The following is a 22,826-nucleotide window of genomic DNA, read 5'->3' as shown; positions in this document are numbered from 1 at the left end:
ACTATTGAGGAAGACTGCAGGCCGAACTGCAAACATATATTTAAGAGGTTACCCTTGTGACCTGGAAAGAACGGGATATGTCTACAATACCCTTGTTCACTTACGATTCGGCGAAAGGCTTGTCCTTACGGAGGAACTGTGCTGCAACGTCGTCTTCCGAACCCGAACCATCTTGCAGGGACATTTTCCCTCTCTTGGAAGCCTCCACCTTCAAATCTTTGGAGGTGGTCCTTTTCTTCACATGGGGATAAGGGATATCAGCTTCTTCTTCCCCTTCGTCTTTAGAAGAGGGAGTTCCAGTCTTCCCAGGCATAGCGTTCAGTGTACCTTTAGAGTGGGAGCCACCCCTAGCCTTTTTGCTCTCCTCTTTGTCCTCCTTCGCCGGCACTTGATACGGTGCCGGGGCCAGCATCCTTGTTAACACAAGATCGACTGAGTCTTCGGGAAGTGGGGCCAAACACCTAATTCGTTCCGCTTTCTTTATCTATCCATAGTCGAAGACAAGTTTCTCAGTATATTGATACGGGATAATCAACTAAGCTGTGTTCAGGAGTCGAGTGCTTACCTAGGTATCCAGATGGTTGCAGTTGAGGCCGATGTCCTCGGTTGTATCCGACCACTGCTTTCGGGTCCTAAAGAATAACTTCCACATCCCCCTGCGCGTTATGCCGAAGAAGTGCTGAAGGGTCCGTGGTCCTTCTGGGTTGAACTCCCACATGCGGAGAGGCCGTCGCTGGCACGGCAGGACCCGGCGGACTAGCATTACCTGGGTCACGTTGATGAGGCCGGTGTCCTTTTCAAGGAGGCTCCGGATACGGATTTTTAGCGTCTGCACTTTGTCAATCGATCCCCAGTCCAGCCCCTTATTAATCCATGATGCTAGTCATAATGGAGGGCCAGATCGGAACGCAGGTGTAGCTGCCCACTTGGTACCATGGGGTTCAGTGATGTAAAACCACTCCCGCTGCCATAGGTTGGAAGTTTCCGTGAAGGAGCCCTTTGGCCAAAGAGTATTGGCGAGCTTGCTCACCATAGCGCCGCCACACTCCGCTTGCTCCCCGTTGACTACCTTCTGCTTCACATTAAAGGTCTTAAGCCATAAGCCGAAGTGTGGGGGAATGCGGAGAAAGGCCTTGCACATGACAATGAAAGCCGAGATGTGAAGAAAGGAGTCCGGAGCCAGATCGTGAAAATCTACCCCGTAATAGAACATGAGACCATGAACGAAGGGGTGGAGAGCGAACCCTAGCCCCCAGAGGAATTGGGAGATGAATACAACCCTCTCACCGGATCTGGGTGTAGGAATAACCTGCCCCTTAGTAGGGAGCCTATGGAGGATTTCCGCGGTCGGGTACCTTGCCACCCGAAGCTTCACGATATCCTCCTCTGTGACAGAGGAGGCCACCCATCGGCCTTGAAGGCTGGGTCCGGACATGACTGGGAGGCTTGGAACGATTAAGTTGAAACCTGGGTGCTGGAGCTCGAGGTTGGAAAAGTTGAGGAAGAGGTGGGCGTAGAGGAGAAGGACAGGTCTGTGCCCCTTTATAAAGGCGATGAATATCGAACGCCTCCTCATGAGCCTCAAAACTTGCCTATTCCCTAGGAATCGTACCAATGGGGCAGTTGGATTACCCACGCCCGTATTGATGAAAATCTCGTAATAAGGGGACACGATCTCTGCTTTGACAAGACATGCCAATAAAACCGTGTCTTGAAACATGGAGCGGGAGGCTAAAAAACGTTTCAAAATAAGGATCAGGCAGGGACGTGATGTCACGCCGCAAAAGCTGTCAGTAGATTGGACTCCTGAAATATTATGCTCTCTGCGGTTGTGTGTGGTATTTGCTTTGTAGAGCCGGACATGTTTTCTATGTTCGAAAGCTGCTTTGGAGTATTCAGAGGAGGAACCCACCTTGCAATGCCGAAGACAATCTACGTGCTGGACACATCGTCATTGAAGCCTGGTTTAGGGGCTATTGAGGGAGTCTTGGATTAAGGGGTCCACGGGCTTCTGGACTATGTAACATAGGCCAAACTAATGGGCTATGAAGATACAAGAGAGAAGACCTCTCTTCGTGTCCGGATGGGACTCTCCTTTGCGTGGATGGCAAGATTGGCATTCGGATATGTAGATTCCTTCCTTTGTAAACAGACTCTGTACAACCCTAGGCCCCTCCGGTGTCTATATAAACCAGAGGGTTTAGTCCGTAGAGGCAATCATAATAATAATCATACATGCTAGACTTCTAGGGTTTAGCCACAATGATCTCGTGGTAGATCAACTCTTGTGATCCTCATACTCATCAAGATCAATCAAGAAGGACGTACGGTATTACCTCCATAAAGAGGGCCCGAACCTGGGTAAACATCGTGTCCCCTGTCTCCTGTTACCATCGACCCTACACACATAGTTCGGGACCCCCTACCCGAGATCCGCCGGTTTTGACACCGACAAGGACATGCATATTATATTCATCAAAATCATCATGTGTAATGGTAGAATGCAATCCATCAATGTAATCCTTAATAAGTGCAACTTTCTTTTCAATATAGTGTAGTTTGGAGAATTCAAAAAGATAATAGGACTATCATGTGTGGGTGAAATAGCAATAATTTCATTCTTAACATAAGGAACTATAGCAAGTTCATCTCCATAAGCATAATTTAAATTGGCATCATCATGGCCACAAGCATAGCAAGCATCATCAAAAAGGGATATTTCAAACGAATCAACGAGATCATAGAAATTATCATGGCATTCATCCTTCGGTAAGAATGAAGGGAAATTAAACAATGTATGAGTTGAAGAGTTACTCTCACTAGAAGGTAGGCACGGGTGATCAATCCGGTCTTCCTCCATTTGTTCTTCACTCTCCTCATCATCTTTTTCATCCAATGAGCTCGCAGTTTCATCAATTTCTTCTTCCATAGAATCCTGCAAAATATTAGTCTTTTCTTGGACAGCGGAGTTATTCTCAACAAATACACCAATATCATAATTTTATTTATAATTAGCATAGCAATATTTAAGGATAGCAAGATTTTCAGGTCTATAAACTGAATCATCAAAATCTTCAAACTTCTCAAACAAAGATTCAATTTCATAAGCACCCTTAAAAGCAAAAAATTCTTCTATTCGTTCCACATCATAGCAATCTATATACCATTAGCATAAGAAGGCAAGGTTTCATTATCATTAAATTCACATGAAAAGGGGAGATGTGGAGCATTCATCCTAGAGCAACAAGTGTAATCATATCTCTGGCATACCAAGCATACCAATGCAACATATGAATTTGATCCCATAACAATTTCCCTTTATGAGTCAAGCGATAATCCCTAAAGTATTCATGTTGATCCAACGTTACTCCCATTATATAGTTGAATGGGGTTTTCTTAGGATTAGCAATGTAGTGCATAATATCTTTTACATAACGAGCATCGAGGGTTTTAGGAGGTTCGCCATCTCCATGAGTAGCAAGTACCACTAATTTTTTTGGTGTTTTGTGTTCCATATCCATAACTAAAGATAGAGAACAACTTAGAAAAGGAAATAAAAAACTACTTAGTGATAAAGCAAACAAGCACACACGAGAATATTCACCCCACAAGCACACAAGTATAGGGGATTGTTTGTAGCCTTTTTCGATAAATAAGAGTGTCGAACCCAACCATAACATTAAGTATCAAGTCTATAACTACTAAGCATGATTGGAACTCTAGCAAGCATCTGCAACTACTAAAGATCATTAGGGTCGTGAAACCCAACCATAACATTAAGTATCAAGTCCTCTTTATTCCCATACGTCATACCCCACCTACTCGGGTTTAAGTTTCTGTCACTCTCACAACCCAATGTAAGTGAACCATGAACATATTGCAACACCCTATAGCAGGGCCCCCTCATGTTTGTGCGAGATGGAGGGCACTGTAGGACAAAACCATAAATAAAATATACAATCATCCCAACCAAGATCATGATTAACCCATAGGACAAAATGGTCTACTCAAACATCATAGGATAACCATAGATAATTGGGAAATAATATATGGAGTTGAGCACCATGTTTAAGTAGAGATTACAGCGCGGAGAAGAGGTGTTACACTGTTGCATAGGGGGGAGAGAGTTGGTGTTGACGGTAGCAAGATTGTTGATGTAGATCACCGTCTCGATCGTTGCCCCGGTGGCACTCCAGCGCCACCGGAAGCAAGGGGGAAAGGGCCCCCTCCTTCTTCTTCTTCCTTGGACTCCTCCCTAGGTGGGAGAAGGGTTTCCCCTCCGGTCCTTGGTCTCCATGGCGGCGGAGGGGCGGGAGCCCCTCTGAGATTGGATCTCCCTCTCTGTTCTCTTCTGTTTCGCGTTCCCCAGATCTGGCCAAAAACCGTTTGTTATATTCCCGGAGAACCATAACTCCGATTGCGCTGAGAATTTAACACAAGTTTTTTTTCCGGATATAAGCTTCCTTGCACCCAAAGTAGAGCTCCAACCGACATACGGGATGGGCACAACCTACCACCAGCGCCAGGGGCCTCTGGCGTGCCCTGGTGTCTTGTGGGTTGTGTGGGCCTCCGTTTTCGGTGATTCCAACTCCCAAAAATCACATATATTCCAAAATAATTCTCCGTAAAATTTTATTGAATTTGGACTTCGTTTGATATGGATACTCTACGATACAAAAAACATGCAAAAAATAAGAACTGGCACTTGGCACTGGATCAATAGGTTAGTCCAATAAATCATATAAAAAGTTGCCAAAAGTATGTAAAAGTTATATAATATTGGCATGAAACAATGAAAAATTATAGATAAGATGGAGACGTATCAGCTAGCTAGTTGGGCTAGTGCGACTGATTAGCTAGGCCGCCGCCACATTTGTTTTTTCAACCCCTTTTTTATCTCCTTGCCGGCAGGTAAATTTAAATATCCACCACGGTGTTGCTCTGGTTTTTGGGTGCGACAGGATTGTTAATTTTTGATTGACGGGAGCAGGCGTGACGGGATTTTTAATTTTTTGATTGATGGGAGCAGCCGCGGCAGCAATTAGTCAGGATGACTCCGCCTGTAAAACCCACTGCTCCCTGATGTGAGAAGTCATCCACTGGTGTTTTCGCATGGTGGAAACCAAAAGATTCCCCGCTCCTCGGCTGGCTCCCACCGCCTTCCCATAGATTGCATTGCCTTTCATCCGTTTCGCCCCATTTGCTTCCTCTCCCCATTACTTCTACCTGGTGCCATGGCGGCGCAGCAGATCACGGAGTCTGAGGTGAGGCGCCTGACACAGGAGCTCCAGGCCAAGGATGCGGAGCTTAGGGCCAAGGCGTGGAGCTCCGTGAGCTCAAGGAGGAGAGGAGTGCCATGCTTCTCCGTTATGTGCGGGAGTTCACAGAGCTTCAAAAGCGGCAGGCGTCTAGCACAAAGATGTTCGAGGCGTCGGCGGCGTTGCTGCAGAAAGCGGGAGATATGATAGGCCGTCAAGGGAGCCGGCTGGAGCGCGAGCGGCCCGATCGTGGTGAGGTCCAGGATCGCCTGAGCCACTTGGTGGACCAAGTTGCCACGCACGTGTTGCGGTTGTGCGTTGCCTACCGCCGTGCCAGCGCGACCATGCCGCCGTCGGGCTGAACCCGTTCGACCACCCCGTCGACTTCAACGAACTATGGCTTCCCGACCTGGTCTCCTTCTTCACCTATATCTCCGAGGAGCTGAGCCGTGTCTGCGTGATGGTGGGGGCGGAGCTGGATAAGGAGGGGTTGCGGGCGAATCCTCTCAGGGCCCCGTCACCGGAATCAATTCTTGCCATTAGACATCGTCTTTGACAAGCTGGCTCCTGTCGACCGGGAGCGGGCTCTACGGGCGGTTGCACCCTACATCACCAAGGTCGTGCGCCTCGAGAAGCAAAGGGATTTCGGTGGTGTTTAGGCATCCTCTGCATGGGCATGTCCATGTCTCGACGCAACATGACCGTTGGATCAAACTCAGACGGTGCGGATCAGTCACTGTAGCGCAAAGCGTGTGGGTGTGTTTGGTTGCATTCTCATCTCAATATAGTTGTTCCCTCTTCGTGTATTTGTGTTAGCCTACTAGTGTGGACTCATGCACCCTTCATGCACTCTGCCAAACACCCAAAAGTGGGTCGAGAAGGGAACTTTTGCTCCCATCCCGTGCACCCTTCACCCTGCCTAACACCGATTCATGCTTCATATGGTTCATGTTTCGTGGAGTACTGTAGCACCATACTCTCCGTGTGCTGTTGACCTAGTTCTTTTAACATTGATCTCACCGTTCATTCTCGACCGGATAGTCAAAAAAGCGGCACTATGTTACATTACTGTTCATATAGTTGACTTGTGCACAACATCATTTGTTATCGTCATATCTTACTACACTAGCAACAAGATTATGTAGTACTGACATATGAACCACTGCACATGCCTAGTAGTAGGAGCAGTGTGTATGTTCAAGTGGTTGCCGTGTTTCGCACTCCTCCATCTTAAGAGTGGGAACGCTTGCTGTAATATTTTTTTCTTCAGATAAACAGTGAACATGCCCTACCGTGCGGATCCTCCTCAACGGTCGTCGGGAACCTTGCTACTCACTTTCGCGGACGTGTGGGACAGCCATCATCGGGGTCCACCAGCCATGCACTAAATTACTCCGTAGTAGAGTGCCCAACTGCACGGTAGACTACCCCGATTGAAGCGCCGCAGTAATGCCCAATGAGCCGTCAAATCACAAAACCCCCTCCTTTCCAGCAGTAAGTTGGATGGACGAAACAACCATCATCTCACTCTTCTCCCTCAGCATTCTCTCTTGAAGAAAACTCCCACTCGCTTCTCCCTCATCTTGTTTCTCATTTCTTTAAGAAAACCCTGACCTGCTTCTGCCATTGTTCTTGTCTCCCAAAGAAGGAAAGGTGAGCGCATCAATGGTGTCGATTCTGGCCAAGGCTCGGTCTTGCAACCCCGAGACTGATCCTATAACTCCCTCTCTATTCTTCTTTTGGGTTTGTGATTATGATTTCTTTTCTTTTATTTCTATTTGACAGTTTCTTGATGGACGCTAGAGCACTGGCCAACTGGAAGACATGAGGATGAGTTCTACTGCTAAACTATCCAGCTGTTGTGTCCTTGTCGCCACGTGTCCTGAACTAGTGTTTTCCTGTAGCATTGTTGTCAGGCGTATTCTTGAGGTTGTACTTGACTGATACGTCTCCAACGTATCTATAATTTTTGATTGTTCCATGCTATTATATTATCAACCTTGGATGTTTTATATGCATTTCTAAGCTATTTTATATGATTTTTGGGACTAACCTATTAACCTAGAGCCCAGTGCTAGTTTTTCCCTTGTTTTAGAGTATCACAGAAAAGGAAAATCAAACGGAGTCCAATTGACCTGAAACTTCAGGGAACTTATTTTTGGACCAGAAGAAGCCCACGGAGTATCGGAGTTGGACCAGGAGAGTCCCGGGCTGCCCACGAGGGTGGGGGGCGCGCCCACCCCCTGGGCGCGCCCCCCTGCCTCGTGGATAGCCTGGAGACCCACCGACGTACTTCTTCCTCCCATATATACCCATATACCCTAAAAACATTGGGGAGCACAATAGATCGGGAGTTCCACCGTCAGAAGCCTCTATAGCCACTGAAAACCAATCTAGACCCGTTCCGGCACCCTGCCGGAGGGGGAATCCCTCTCCGGTGGCCATCTTCATCATCCTGGCACTCTCCATGACGAGGAGGGAGTAGTTCTCCCTCGGGGCTGAGGGTATGTACCAATAGCTATGTGTTTGATCTCTCTCTCTCTCGCGCGTTCTTGAGGTGGTACGATCTTGATGTATCGCGAGCTTTGCTATTATAGTTGGATCTTATGATGTTTCTCCCCCTCTACTCTCTTGTAATGGGTTGAGTTTTCCCTTTGAAGTTATCTTATGGGATTGAGTCTTTAAGGATTTGAGAACACTTGATGTATGTCTTGCGTGGGATACCCGTGGTGACAATGGGGTATTCTTTTGATCCACTTGATGTATGTTTTGGTGATCAACTTGCGGGTTCCGCCCATGAACCTATGCATAGGGGTTGGCACACGTTTTCGTGTTGACTCTCCGGTAGAATCTTTGGGGCACTCTTTGAAGTTCTTTGTGTTGGTTGAATAGATGAATCTGAGATTGTGTGATGCATATCGTATAATCATACCCACGGATACTTGAGGTGACATTGGAGTATCTAGGTGACATTAGGGTTTTGATTGATTTGTGTCTTAAGGTGTTATTCTAGTATGAACTCTAGGATATATTGAACGGAAAGAATAGCTTCATGTTATTTTACTACGGACTCTTGAATAGATCGATCAGAAAGAATAATTTTGAGGTGGTTTCGTACCCTACCATAATCTCTTCGTTTGTTCTCCGCTATTAGTGACTTTGGAGTGACTCTTTGTTGCATGTTGAGGGATAGTTGTGTGATCCAATTATGTTATTATTATTGAGAGGACTTGCACTAGTGAAAGTATGAACCCTAGGCCTTGTTTCCTAGCATTGCAATACCGTTTACGCTCACTTTTATCATTAGTTACCTTGCTGTTTTTATATTTTCAGATTACAAAAACCTTTATCTACCATCCATATACCACTTGTATCACCATCTCTTCGCCGAACTAGTGCACCTATACAATTTACCATTGTATTGGGTGTGTTGGGGACACAAGAGACTCTTTGTTATTTGGTTGTAGGGTTGTTTGAGAGATACCATCTTCATCCTACGCCTCCTACGGATTGATAAACCTTAGATCATCCACTTGAGGGAAATTTGCTACTGTCCAACAAACCTCTGCACTTGGAGGACCAACAACGTTACAAGAAGAAGGTTGTGTAGTAGACATCATTGACCACAACAATTTCCTGACTGTGCCTTCGATTACGAAGGGTGTGGTTCTTGTAAATCTTCCCGACAAATTTAATGCGGCCTGTCTTCGTCATCATGTTTATGAGTGGAAAGACCACTCTATTAGGTTCTCCAAGGTTGACGAGATGGTGATGGTGCAGGTAGACATCTCTCACGAAGTCCATGGCCTAGTCAGTTATGCGGGGTCATCCCGTAGGTCGGTGTGAAGAAATAGTCTGCAGAATTTAATTAGTGCAACTTTGCTTGTTTGTAGTAAGTACTATTGTTCAATACTTGATTTGTGTTTGTGAACCCTGTATTGTTTAGTACTGCTGCTTTTGGTGTGTGGTGAGTCCTGAGAACAGTATATGTTAATGTCCTTCCACTCAATTTAGTCTACATATTTTGAAGTATCCAAATCATATTTTTTGTGAGGATGGTTTATCAATTATGGTTACACTCCAATATCTATATGCATTGCGGGGTTTATCGCACCCACCAGGATTTCCAGTCACATGGATGTTCGGTCCATATGATTTTCATGACCTTTGGACTGTCCTACTTGTGGTAGTAGGCGGGGGCCATGCATGCCACGCATAGTTGGACGATCAATCTTCTGTTTAGTACTTCAACATAGTGATTTCCTGGTAAGGATTCACTCATGTCACATCAAGTAAATCTTATTGAATTACTGTCTAAATCTTATTGATTTAATGTCATGTTTTCTTTCTTTTGCTGCAATTTTATGATGCAGGTTTTGCCATGTGACATTCATCATAGAATAAACCGTTTGGTTTGCTCTATGATGGCCATTTTTGCAGGTTTCACTTCTTATGTCGTGTCAGTATCGAAGGCACTGTCCATCACTTATATTACTGGAAAAAATTGGATCAGTCTATTGTTTGAGTACAAGCTGAATCCCTATGATGAACTGCAGTTTGGTTTAACAAACACGCCACAATTAGTCCTTCTCGCGTTTAAAACAAATGAAGAAAAAGACTGGATCACGGCCACAGAGCCTAGTCAAGTTAGAAAGTTGATGATAGCAGACCAGACACGATCGCCGCTGTCTCGCACATCGGTACCACCTTCAGCAATGGATCGAGCACCGACACCTTCTCCGACGGCACTTGCTCTAGCACTGATAGCAGCGACAACTCAGTCTGATCCAGCGGAGGATTGGGCACTGACCGCGTCAGCGGACCAAGCTGATCTACTGGAGGATCGGGCATCGACACCGGCACCTGCTCCGACACCGGCACCAGCTCTACAAGGATCACCATCTCCGGCAGCAGCAGCAGCACTACCAGTTGCACCGGCACGGGCACCAACAACGGCTTCAGCACCTGCACCAACACTTGCACTTGCATCCACTCCGGCCCATGTAGAAGCAATAGAACCAGCAGTTGCACCGGCAATAGATTGGGCTACAGTTCGTACTTCATATAGGAAAGTTCTTACAAAAGCTGACATGTCCATTGGTTGCTCTCTGGTTATAACGCCAGAAAAATTCCTGTCTGCTAGGACTACGTCGGTATTTCCCCAAAGAGGAAGGGATGATGCAGCACAACGACGGTTGGTATTTCCCTCAGTGAAGAAACCAAGTTTATGGAACCAGTAGGAGAACCAAGCAACACAACGTAAACATCACCTGCACACAAATAACAACACCTCGCAACCCGAAGTGTTAAAGGGGTTGTCAATCCCTTTCCGGTAACGATGCCAAAAAATTGTAGTAGATTGAAATAATTGATCGCAAATAAAATAAATTGTAGCAAAGTATTTTTGTATTTTTGGTTTAATAGATCTGAATAAAAATGCAAAGGAAAAGTAGATCACACGCAAATATATGAGGAAGAAGACCCGGGGGCCGTAGGTTTCACTAGTGGCCTCTCTCGAGAAAGATAGCAAACGATGGGTAAAAAATTACTGTTGGGCAATTAATAGAACCTCAAATAATTATGACGATATCCAGGCAATGATCATTACATAGGCATCACGTCCAAGATTAGTAGACCGACTCCTGCCTGCATCTACTACTATTACTCCACACATTGACTGCTATCCAGCTTGCATCTAGTGTATTAAGTTCATGGAAAAATGGAGTAATGCAATAAGCACGATGACATGATGTTGATAAGATCCATTTATCTATTGTGTAGATATAGATCCCGTCTTTTTATACTTAATAGCAACGATACATACGTGTCGGTTCCCTTTTCTTTCACTGGGATCAAGCACCGTAAGATCAAACCCACTACCGGGCACCTCTTCCCATTGCAAGATAAATAGATCAAGTTGGCCAAACAAAACCCAAATATCGGAGAAGAAATACGAGGCTATAAGAGATCATGCATATAAGAGATCAAAGAAATTCAAATAAATTTCATGGATATAAAAAGATATGACTGATCATAAACTCAAAGTTCATCAGATCCCAACAAACACACCGCAAAAAGAGTTACATCATATGGATCTCCAAGAGACCATTGTATTGAGAATCAAGAGAGAGAGAGAGAGAGAGATGAAGCCATCTAGCTACTAACTACGGACCCGAAGGTCTACAAAGAACTACTCACACATCATCAAAGAGGCACCAATGGAGGTGGTGAACCCCATCCGAGATGGTGTCTAGATTGAATTTGGTGGTTCTAGACTCCGCGGCAGCTGGATGAATATTCCGTCGACTCCCCTAGGGTTTCGGGAATATTTGGGTATTTATAGAGCAAAGAGGCGGTCCAGGGGGGGCACCCGAGGTGGGCACAACCCACCAGGGCGCGCTTGGGCCTTCTAGGGCACCCTGGTGGGTTCTCCCCTCCCCGGGACTCCCCCCAGGTGCTACCAGGGCCCAACTTGTTCCTTCTGGTCCATAAAAAATCTCTGTAAAGTTTTGTGGCATTTGGACTCCGTCTGGTATTGATTTTCTGCGATGTAAAAAACACGGAAAAACAGGAACTCACACTTGGCACTATGTCAATAGGTTAGTACCAAAAAAATGATGTAAAATGACTATAAAATGTTTATAAAACATCCAAGATTGATAATATAACAACATGAAACAATCAAAAATTATAGATACGTTGGAGACGTATCATCCACCTTCTTGGTAAGCATTGGCCGCCCAAGTGCATCGTTCTTTTTTCTTTCCATGTTGTTTCACATGATTCACTGTGTTGATCTAACTGTTTGTGTATGTCTTCTTGTTTGCAAACAGAGAATTCCTAGAGCAACGAGGGAGTCATTCAACAATCCGGGCGACCGTGGCCAAGTTTCTATTACCATGCACAACCTTGGTGTGAATGAACCTGCTCAATATACCGTAAGTACAAAGGATGGTCACATGATGATTGATGCTAAAGGATGGTCAAGGTTAAATCATATCTTGCGGTAGGAGATGATGTCAAAATTGAACTTTCTCGACAAGGAGAGCTGGTCCAAATCAACTTTGAAATTCTTCAGTAGCAGCATGCAATTGCCTAACTGATCTATCCTCCGAGAGATTTTGATGTAATAATCTGGCTTGGTGAAACAAGTGTCATGTGTGTATAAGTAGTACGACAGTATTATTTATCACATGGTATATCGTTGATAGAATTGCAACTCTGATTGCTGGTTAGGAACTGTCGTTCGATTTCATTCCAACAGTTGCCGTACTTTATTCAATTTTGTGTATTCGCCTTGCATCAGCATCTAAAACCAGCGCCGTACCGATCGCTTGCAATACGAAAAGCGCTAAGGTAGAACACATGGGCCCCCAAACATGCAGGCCCACCAGACTGTGGCCCAAAGTCCAGAACCGTGAGCCTGTCTGAGTATTATATTCTCAGCTGAACCCCCATAAGACGATCTTGCATGGTAAACATAACATCACGATGCATTTGTATGAGTATTTTATCTTGTGAGAGAAAAGGGTGAACGAGGGAAGACCTTATTTGCAAATGTGGAGAGGTGTGTAGGTACCTTTTTGCAAAATTGTCATAGTTTCCTTCCTATCTGTCAGATATAAATCGGACGGCCTATATTGCAGGTTGGCAGGCACACCATCATCACCAACTCGTCTATACTGTGTTAAAAAAACTATGTGTTTTATAATTATATTTGTTATATATATTCCCCTTGATTTTTCTTGTGTATAAACTTGTGATATAAAAGATTTTTATATTTCTTTACAGAGGGAGTATCTCTCTGTCAAAAATATATTTATGTGTAACTAGTTACTCCCGTCTTTCTACTTCCTTTCGCTGATATGTGGGGCATCCAGCAACGGGGTCCACGTGCCATATGCACTAAATTAGAATGTGCAACTGCACGGTAGACACACCCTGATCATAGCACCGCAGTAATGCCCAATGAGCCATCAAATCACAAAAAACCCCACCTTTCCAGCTTTAGCAGTAAGCAGGACGGACGAAGCGGCAATATTTCATTGGGCCTGAATCCCCTTCTCCCTCGTCTGCTTGTTCAGAGAAAACCCCCTCTCGGCGATTGCATAGGGTTTTCTCATGGAGAACCATGTATGAATTCTTCATCCATCCCCGATAAAACCAAGTCCCTTGGTCGCGGGTAATCCTAGGATGGCAGCCGCCGCTGTTGATGCATTTTTCTTCCTACTGAATCTAGTGTGTTTCATTTGCAGTGCCCAAAATGCGAGGACCCTACAGGTTTCTGCACCCTCGGGGAGATGCCACACTTGTTCCTTCTCATCCCAACACAGGATTTTAAAACGCGCACAGTATGTTCCTAGAATCCTCTTTTCTATCCGGGAGGGTGGGGTTTTTTGAACATGCTGTCGACTAATTTGGAAATTTGGATTGCTATATTTGGATAAACGGTACTGGTACCATGGTCAACACTGACGTGAAGGAGGAAATTATTTCTAGATTTGGATAGGGAATACATTGTGTTCTCATATTATTTTTCCTGCAGTGCATTACTTGCTCTACCAGAACACATGTACTCAAGATGCTCGGCCTTGCCATAACTGAATACACCAATTTAATGGTCACAATGACGACAAGCCATGGATATAAGTTCCGATTTGGGTTCATGAACCAAGAAGATCGCTGCTTTTTTATGGCCGAACTTGGATAAACTTTCTCAAGTGTTACAGACTGAAAGTTTTCGCACAAATGTTGATGGAAATAGCAGAACCTGGTCTCATCTTCACTGCGATCTTGCACCCCGACGCCGTTCCAATTGTTCATCCATGTTAGTTTTGTATCTGGTTCTTGCTTGTTGCCTCAATTACTTCTTAATCCACCTATTATGTCTAACAAATCACAATTTAACTTTAGAAGTAGCAACGAATCTCTCACGAAGATGCTACTTCTAACTAATATTTTCTTATAATTGGTGGCACGTGTAGGTTTTTTCAGAGTTAAGCAGGCTACTCGTTTGTTATTCTGTAAGAACTCGGTTGTTACTGATGGCACTGAAGTTGACTGGGACGGCATCCGAAAGTTCCTACACTTTATTGATCGTCTTGAGGTCCTTGTGGGGCATTTCAATGGTGGAAGGCCACGTGGGATATGTGTGCCACTGCTGCACTCATTGAACAGGTCCAACTGTGTCGAGAAACTTATGGTACGAGCTGTTTTCTGTTATATATGTTGTTCATAAACTATTGCTTATACACAGTTTTACAGCTGTGATCTTCTTCAAACAGAAACTTCCTAGTTCTATTGTTCCTATACAGATGCCTGACCATGGTCGGGCCAGACTTGCGCTTGGTCACAACATGATGTTTATGTCGACCTACTCCATTCCCCTTGGAGGTGAAAAGATACTTATTCATGGGTGGTCTCAAATAATGAAGGCCCATCCATCTTGGGGAATAGGATGGAGGATTATGTTCCTGCTTTTCCATAGCTCTAAAGCGAATATCCTATTTATTGACCACATTGTGAGATGAAGCCGCTTTCAGAAAGTTGTGGATGCGCGGGGTGGCGCCTGGGCCTTGTCCTGGAGCTTGGCGGCCTCACCCTTGGTTAACTGTAGGCAAAGTAGCACTGTTCGAGGCGTGCTTTATACGGTTGAACCTGTATAAGTACCCATACTGCTTTCAGCTATGGTTGTTAAGTGCCCCTGCTTGTTTCAGTAAAGGTTGTTAAGTACTCCTGCTACTCTTATAGTCTGTCGTGTTTCTTCAGTCCTGTCTTCCTCCAGCTGCCAAAACCAAACCAGCGCCAGCGGGGCCTCCTGCTTCCGCCACCCACGGCTGGCTTCGCCTTAGCGCATGCATCGCCGCCCCACTATCTCCTAAATCGTTAACGCCAATGTCTGAGGCCTCGCTGTCGTCCTCCACGCGCTTTGATGCGCTCGCCGCGGCGCCGCCCTCTCGCGTTGTCAACATGGTCAATAAACAACAGGAATCGGCAGAAGTATGTGGAGAGGATGACAGTAGGGGCCCACCATGTCAGCGTATGGAAAAAGAAAAATGATTCCTCCTAGTGGTTTCGTGACATCTGAGACCCACGATATTGTCAGCGTATATAGTCAATAGACAAGAGAACAACACAAGATCGGCTGACACCTGGGACGTAGTTGCTTGAGCAGTATTTTTTATGTTATTGTTGAGACGGAGCAGGGTTTCAACTAGGCTATGGCCCGTCTAGCCTAGGCTTATATTTTATGTTCAACATATGACCAGCCCAGCTATTTTTTCTTTGTGAAAATGAGCCCAGTTTATTTTTCTGAAGAATACCCAATCCAGGCCTACTTATTTTTCTATGCCCTGATGGGCTGCAACTCTTTCAAGACACTTGCAAATCTTTAAAGTAATATGAAATGGGTTGTAAATATAAAAACATATGACAAATTGGCAATTACTTCATAATTTCTGAATTTTTTCACATTTTCAGATTCCTATTTCACTGGGATTTAACCTAATTTAAATATATCTTCAAAGTACTTTAAATCTGGCTCGACATTTTGGTATTAAAAATAGTTTGGAACCCACAGAAATAAGCGAAATTTCATTTAAATTTTTAACTTTGTCCCTGGCCAACAAAAAAAGGACTACAATAAATTGCAGAAGAAGTTGCAATGAGCTATATATAAATTATTAAAAAAATAGGGAATGCTCTAACTTGTGGGCCTATTAAGTTGACGCGTATGCAAGATTTTTTACTTATTATATACGTCAACAAACGATTCTAGCAGACGTAATCGTTGGATGTCAATCCAACAGCCATTTTGTTTCTTCAATCTCTGATCTTCTTGCTCCAACCGCCAAATCCAGCGCCGGTGGGACCACCTGCTCCTACCTCCCGTGGCCGGTTGTGCTACCGCGCAGGCCTCATCGCCCCCTACTACTCCCGCCGCTGACCAGGCCATCCCTCTACTCACCCACATCCCTCCATTGTCGTGGCTTTGCCGCCTCCGGGTCATTCCCTTTCTGGGTCTCGCCATCGTCCATCGTGCTGGTCTTCTCAGCACGGCATGGTCAACATTGTCAACAAACGACAACATCGGAAGAGGGATGTACATGGATAGGATGAAAGTTGGGACCCACATGGTCCATGGTCGCACGCAAGCAAGTACCTCCTTATTACGCCAAAAAGAATGAATACTCCCGCTGACAGCTCAGACCCACCAGCTATATCTTCGCACGCAAGGAAGTGCCTCCTTATTACGCACAAAAAAATGAATACTCCCCCTGCTAGCTGGGACCCACCATAGTGGGAGGCTGACTTGTGGGCCTACTAAGTTGGCGCGGACGAAGGGCTTTGTCAACTTAGTCAACAAACAATTCTATCACCAGTGACCGTTGGATTGTTAACATCCAACAGTCATCCAGCTTCTTCAACCTCCGATTTTCTTGCTCTGGCCGCCCAAACCACCGCGTGCTCTTGCCTCCCGTGGCCGGCTGTACCGCTGGCCAGGCCATCCACTCAGCCACACCCCCTGTTATTTTTCGGTGACGACAGCCTCAAACCGCAGCCGAACCAGTGAACCCTCGTACTCCTTGAGGGAGTCCTGGACTAAGTGGTCCTCGGGCGTCCGGCCTGTAATCCATGGGCCGGACTGATGGGCTGTGAAGACATGAAGGCCGAAGACTGCACCGTGTCTAGATTGGACTCTACTTGGCGTGGAAGGCAAGCTTGGCGGCCGAAGATTCCTTTTTATGTAACCGACTCCATGTAAATCCTAGATCCCCTTGGTGTGTATATAAACCGAAGGGGATAGTCCGAAAAGGACAGATACATATACTCATTAACATGCCCACATAGGCTAGACTTCTAGGGTTTAGCCATTACGATCTCATGGTAGATCAACTCTTGTAATACTCATATTCATCAAGATCAATCAAGCAGGAAGTAGGGTATTACCTCCATAGAGAGGGCCCGAACCTGGGTAAACATCGTGTCCCCCGTCTCCTGTTACCATCGATCCTAGACGCATAGTTCGGGACCCCCTACCCGAGATCCACTGGTTTTGACACCGACATTGGTGCTTTCATTGAGAGTCCCACTGTGCCGTCGACAAAAGGTTCGATGCCCCCTTCAATCGTCAATAATAACGCTGTCTTCATATTTGGCCGCTTCGTACTGCGGGCCAACTCGCTTGGCCATCTAGAGCAGATCGACAGCTACGCCCTTGGCTATCAGGTCAGATTCGGAAGCTTGAACTACGTGGTGGATATCCATAAAGACTTGATCTTCGAGGGATTTGAACCCGCGGCGATCGCTCCCCCATCATCCCGATGAATGTGACTTAAATCTGTCATCGGATCACACCCAGGAGATGGTTCCTGCGGCTGCAACGACCTTAGAGACGAAGCAGATTGAGCCATCCGAGGCCGCAGAGTCCGCGGCGTTGGAGCCGCACATGGACTCGATGCCCTGCAATATTCGCTTTAACGGAACTTCAGACTCGTCTCCGGCTATAAGTTTCGGACTGTGTACGCCCGCGGACGCCGAGCTAGATCGGTTATCGATCTTCGAGTTCAGCGCCGCTGACGTTTTCCAGCACTCGCCTTTGGGTGACGTGCTAAAATCTTTAAAGAATTTGTCCTTGGAGAAGGACTCACGGTTGAACTATGTCCGGTTCGAGCGAGAGATGGATGATAAGGAATCTTGCTTCCCACCCGCCACCCACTTCATAGCCACCGTCGATGACTTAACCGACGTGCTTGACTATGGCTCCAAAGACATTGACGGTATGGACGACGATGCCGACAAGGAGCAAGGCCAAGACCCGCCATTCACTGGCCGTTGGATGGCTACCTCTTCGTACGACATGTACATCGTTGATACACCTAAAGGATCTGGCGACGACAAAGAAGAGCCAGATGCGAATAAAACCTCTGAGACACAGTCCAAGCGCTGGCGGCCCAAACGCCGCCCCAAGCCCCGCCGCTCAAAGGACGGCAACACCGGCACCGGAGAAAATAGTACTCCGGGCGACGCCGAAAACAATGAAGACCCTTTCGGGGATACATCCGAACAAGAACACGACAGCAGGCAGGACAACCCTGACGAACAGGCCATAGAAGATGACTCGGAGGATGATAGTTACTATCCACCCTCCGAGGAGGAGACAAGCCTTGGCAACAAAGACTTCATCGTGCCTGAGGATCCTCTCGAACAAGAGCGCTTTAAGCTTCAGCTCATAGCCACTGCAAGGAGCCTGAAAAATAAACAACGTCAGCTTCAAGCTGAACAAGACCTACTCGTCGACAGATGGACCGATGTCCGGACAGCCGAGGAATACGGCCTCAACCGCCCAGCCAAGAGCTACCCGAAATGTAGACTGCAACCTCAATTCGATGAGGAGGCGCCGGAGCACATATCTCCCTCACGTAATGCGGACCGACCACCACGTGGTCGGGACAGGGCGGCTGAACGGCCACCCTGCGGTTGGGATAAAGCGGCAACTCAGGCCGAACAGCAGCCCGCCCCACCGGCTCGCGAAAACAGGGACATACCAGCTCGGGACCATACACACGATCTTCGACAGGAATTGGACAATAGAGCAGGACACAACAGATCTATATACGGATCACGAGGACGTTTCCATACTCGGGATGACAACTACCTATTCAGACGTGACAAACTTAATCGCACCCGGGCCAATAACCACAGACGGACGTCGTGGAGATACGCCGTGACGTGACCCGCTATAGAGGCGCCACACACCCTCTCTGCTTCATAGACGAGGTGCTGGATCATGAATTCCCCGAGGGGTTCAAGCTTGTCAATATTGAATCATACGACAGAACAACCGACCCCGCAGTGTGGATCGAAGATTTTATTCTTCACATACACATGGCCCGAGGAGATGACCACCATGCCATCAAATACCTCCCATTAAAGCTCAAAGGACCAGCTCGACACTGGCTAAATAGTCTGCCTGAGAACTCCATCGACAGCTGGGAGGACTTGGAAGAGGCCTTCCTCGACAACTTCCAGGGTACATATGCCCGGCCACCCGATGCCGATGACTTAAACCACATAGTTCAACAATCTGGAGAATCAGCCAGAAAATTCTAGAATAGGTTCCTAACTAAAAAGAACCAAATCGTCGACTATCCGGATGCTGAAGCCCTAGCGGCCTTTAAGCATAGCATCTGGGATGAATGGCTTGCCCGCCACCTTGGCCAAGAAAAGCCAAGATCCGTGGCAGCCCTCATGGCACTTATGACCTGCTTTTGCGCGGGATAGGATAGTTGGCTGGCTCGCAGTACAAACACGGCCAACGAAACAGGCCCCTTCAATGCCAAAAACAGCACCGGCAAGCTCCAGTGCAACAGACACAAACGCCGAAGCAATGGCGATAATGCTGATGACACTACAGCTCACGCCGGATTCAGTGGCTCCAAGTCCGGCCAGCGAAAGGAGCCCTATAAAAGGAGCAGTGGAGGACCATCCAGCTTGGAACGCATACTCGATTGTCCTTGCCAGATACATGGCACCCCAGACAAACCGGCCAACCATACTAACAGAGATTGCCGGGTCTTTAAATAAGCCAGCAAGGTCAACAACAGAAACAAGGAAGGAGAATCACAGAGCGAGGACGATGACGAGGAGCCCCGGAAGCCGAACACTGGGGAGCAAAATAAATTCCCCCCTCAAGTCAAAACGGTGAACATAATATATGCTACACACATCCCCAAAAGGGAGCGCAAGCATGCACTTAGGGACGTCTATGCGTTAGAGCCAGTCGCCCCGAAATTCAATCTATGGTTGTCATTTCCGATCACCTTCGACCGCCGAGATCATCCAACTAGCATTCGCCACGGCGGTTCAGCCACACTGGTCCTCGACCCAATCATCGACAGATTTCACCTGACATGAGTCCTAATGGACGGTGGTAGCAGCCTCAACCTGCTCTATCAGGATAAAGTACGTAAAATGAGCATTGACCCCTCACGGTTCAAGCCCACGAAGACTACCTTTAAAGGAGTCATACCAGGCATAGAGGCCCATTGTACGGGCTCAATAATGCTGGAGGTAGTATTCGGTTCCCCGGATAACTTCCGAAGCGAAGAACTAATCTTCAATATCGTCCCATTTCGCAGTGGCTATCACGCCCTACTTGGACGAACCGCATTCGCTAGATTTAATGCAGTGCCACATTACGCTTATCTCAAGCTCAAGATGCCCGGCCCATGTGGCATCATTACAGTAGATGGAAAGACGGAACACTCCCTCCGTACAGAGGAGCACACTGCCGCCCTAGCAGCAGAAGTATAGAGCGGCCTTCTCAAGCAGCATTATAATCCGGCTGCCAAGCCCCTGGACATCATCAAGAGGGTCCAGACCACACTACAGCAGGGCAGCTCGGCTCGTCAAGAGCCGAATTAGCAATTTGACCTCCGTCCCAGCCCCGATGAGGCAATGGCACTAATACCGCGCGTACATAAACTACGCAATCAATACCCCATGGGAATTGACGAAAGCATAACTCATTCGCGATCCACTGTACGGCTCGACCGACCCAGGGATTCGCACGCTTTTACTTTTTCTTTTTTACGGGTTTTTTCTCTTTTGGAGGTCTATACGGACAACCCGCTTGCAGAAGACACCAAGGGGGCAAGGAGCTCTGGCTTAGAAGGGAATCCCCAGGTAGTCTCTACTAAACGATTGCCATACTTGCTTTCCATACCCGCACGTAGCTCGCCCTTGGTTGCGGCATGTTAAATAGCCCTACTTGCTTATCGCACTACTTGTACAAAGTACGCCTTGACGTACTAGTTACATCACAATGGTGAATACACGATAGCGTCAGCTTATTATTTCATTTTTCCGTTTACTCACCTCGGTATTAATTACTCACTGCACACGTACACCATGGTACGTATTACTATGCCAGGGGCTTCATTACACCCAACACTACGGCAATAAAAAGTCCAAACACTTTTATAGTATAGTTCGGCACCCCGAACTTATAACATTATATGCATCGGCTCCGAATCATGTCTTTGGTCAATAGTTGGGTTGCCCGACTCCTGTGCTTGCTACCTTACGTTCCGCTATATCGGCTAGGGTAGTAAAGGGAGAACTACTACGATTGTGTCCCAGTTCTTCCGGATGAGCACCTCAGTAGAGAAAGCCGAAAACTGACTATCATGATGCGGCGAGAGCCGGTCAGCTGTTCGAGAGGTTCCAAATCGTTAGAGATTCTTTTCCGCTTCTTGCGAAGAATCGATTCCCCCGATTAGGCGTGCATAGCGCCACTAGTTCGGTCTTCCGAATACCAGGGGCTTCGCCAACTTTCTTAATTGTCAAACTCCTATGGCTAAGTGAGGGCGGTAAAGGCCGCATAGTCTGATTGCCTTGTTTGTTGCGCTAAACACCTCCTTTAAGGACCAGAATGTGGAGTAAAGAGTGTTTAGATTTATCCCGAACACCCCCGTACTATCTACGTGGGGGCAGAAGCCGACGACTGGTCAACCCTCAGAGTTAATAAACGGCCGCACATGAGGTAAATTTAAATCATAGGCATTATACTACATAACACCATTGTTCCATATTACAGGGCAAGGTAATACACATGTTCTCATGGGAATATGATATCCTTCGAACATTGCTCCGCCACAAGGCGGGACCCCTCCAGGACACCATCAAAATAGTGCTCAGGTCGATGATGCTCCTTGCCCTCTGGCGGCCCCTCGGTCATTAGCTTCTTGGCATCCAGCTTCGCCCAATGCGTCTTAACGCGGGCAAAGGCCATATGCGCACCTTCAATACAGACCGACCGTTTCACGGCTTCAAGCCGTGGACAGGCACTCACAAGCCGCTGCACAAGCCCGAAGTAGCTGCTAGGTATAGGATCGGCAGGCCACAACCGGACTATCAGGTCCTTCATGGCTAGCTCTGCCAACTTATGCAACTTGACCAACTGCTTTAGCTGGTAGCTGAAGGGCATCGGATGTTCGGATTCCAGATATTCGGACTAGAATAGCTTCTCCGTAGACATCCCTTCTTCGGCTCTATAATGCTCTGCAGCATTTGACACACTGTGCGGCAGATCTATAAACGCCCCTGGAAAATCCAAATTCAGGATAAGTATAAGGAACGTTTCTTCTACACACTTGCTATGCATGGTGAAAGATTTACCCGCGTAATCTTCTTGGCCGCCTGAATTTCCTGGAGGGCGCTCTGGGCTTCAGCTCGTGCATCCTGCGCGCTCTGGCAGGCCTTCGCCAATTCAGACTCTTGCACCTTACAATCACGCTCCAAGGACTCAAACCTCTCTATCGTGCCCTGGAGCTGTTGCTGCGCCTCGCCAACCCGGGCCTCGTGCTCCTTGCGCGAGGCGCTTTCCTTGGCCGCTTTGTCCTCAGCCTCGACTAGCGCCTTCTTAAGGGCCGCCACCTCGGTTGTGGCCACTAATAAAGTTTATGACACTTTAGTCCGGCTGGACTACTCATTTTTTCAAACTATACCCACAGGTTACTGCATACCTTGGCTATCTTCTAGCTGCTTCTTCACGAGGCCGAGCTC

The sequence above is a fragment of the Triticum urartu genome, chromosome 1, assembly GCF_003073215.2.
Source record: "Triticum urartu cultivar G1812 chromosome 1, Tu2.1, whole genome shotgun sequence".
Lineage (NCBI taxonomy): Eukaryota > Viridiplantae > Streptophyta > Magnoliopsida > Poales > Poaceae > Triticum > Triticum urartu.
This window is presented reverse-complemented; position numbering follows the sequence as displayed.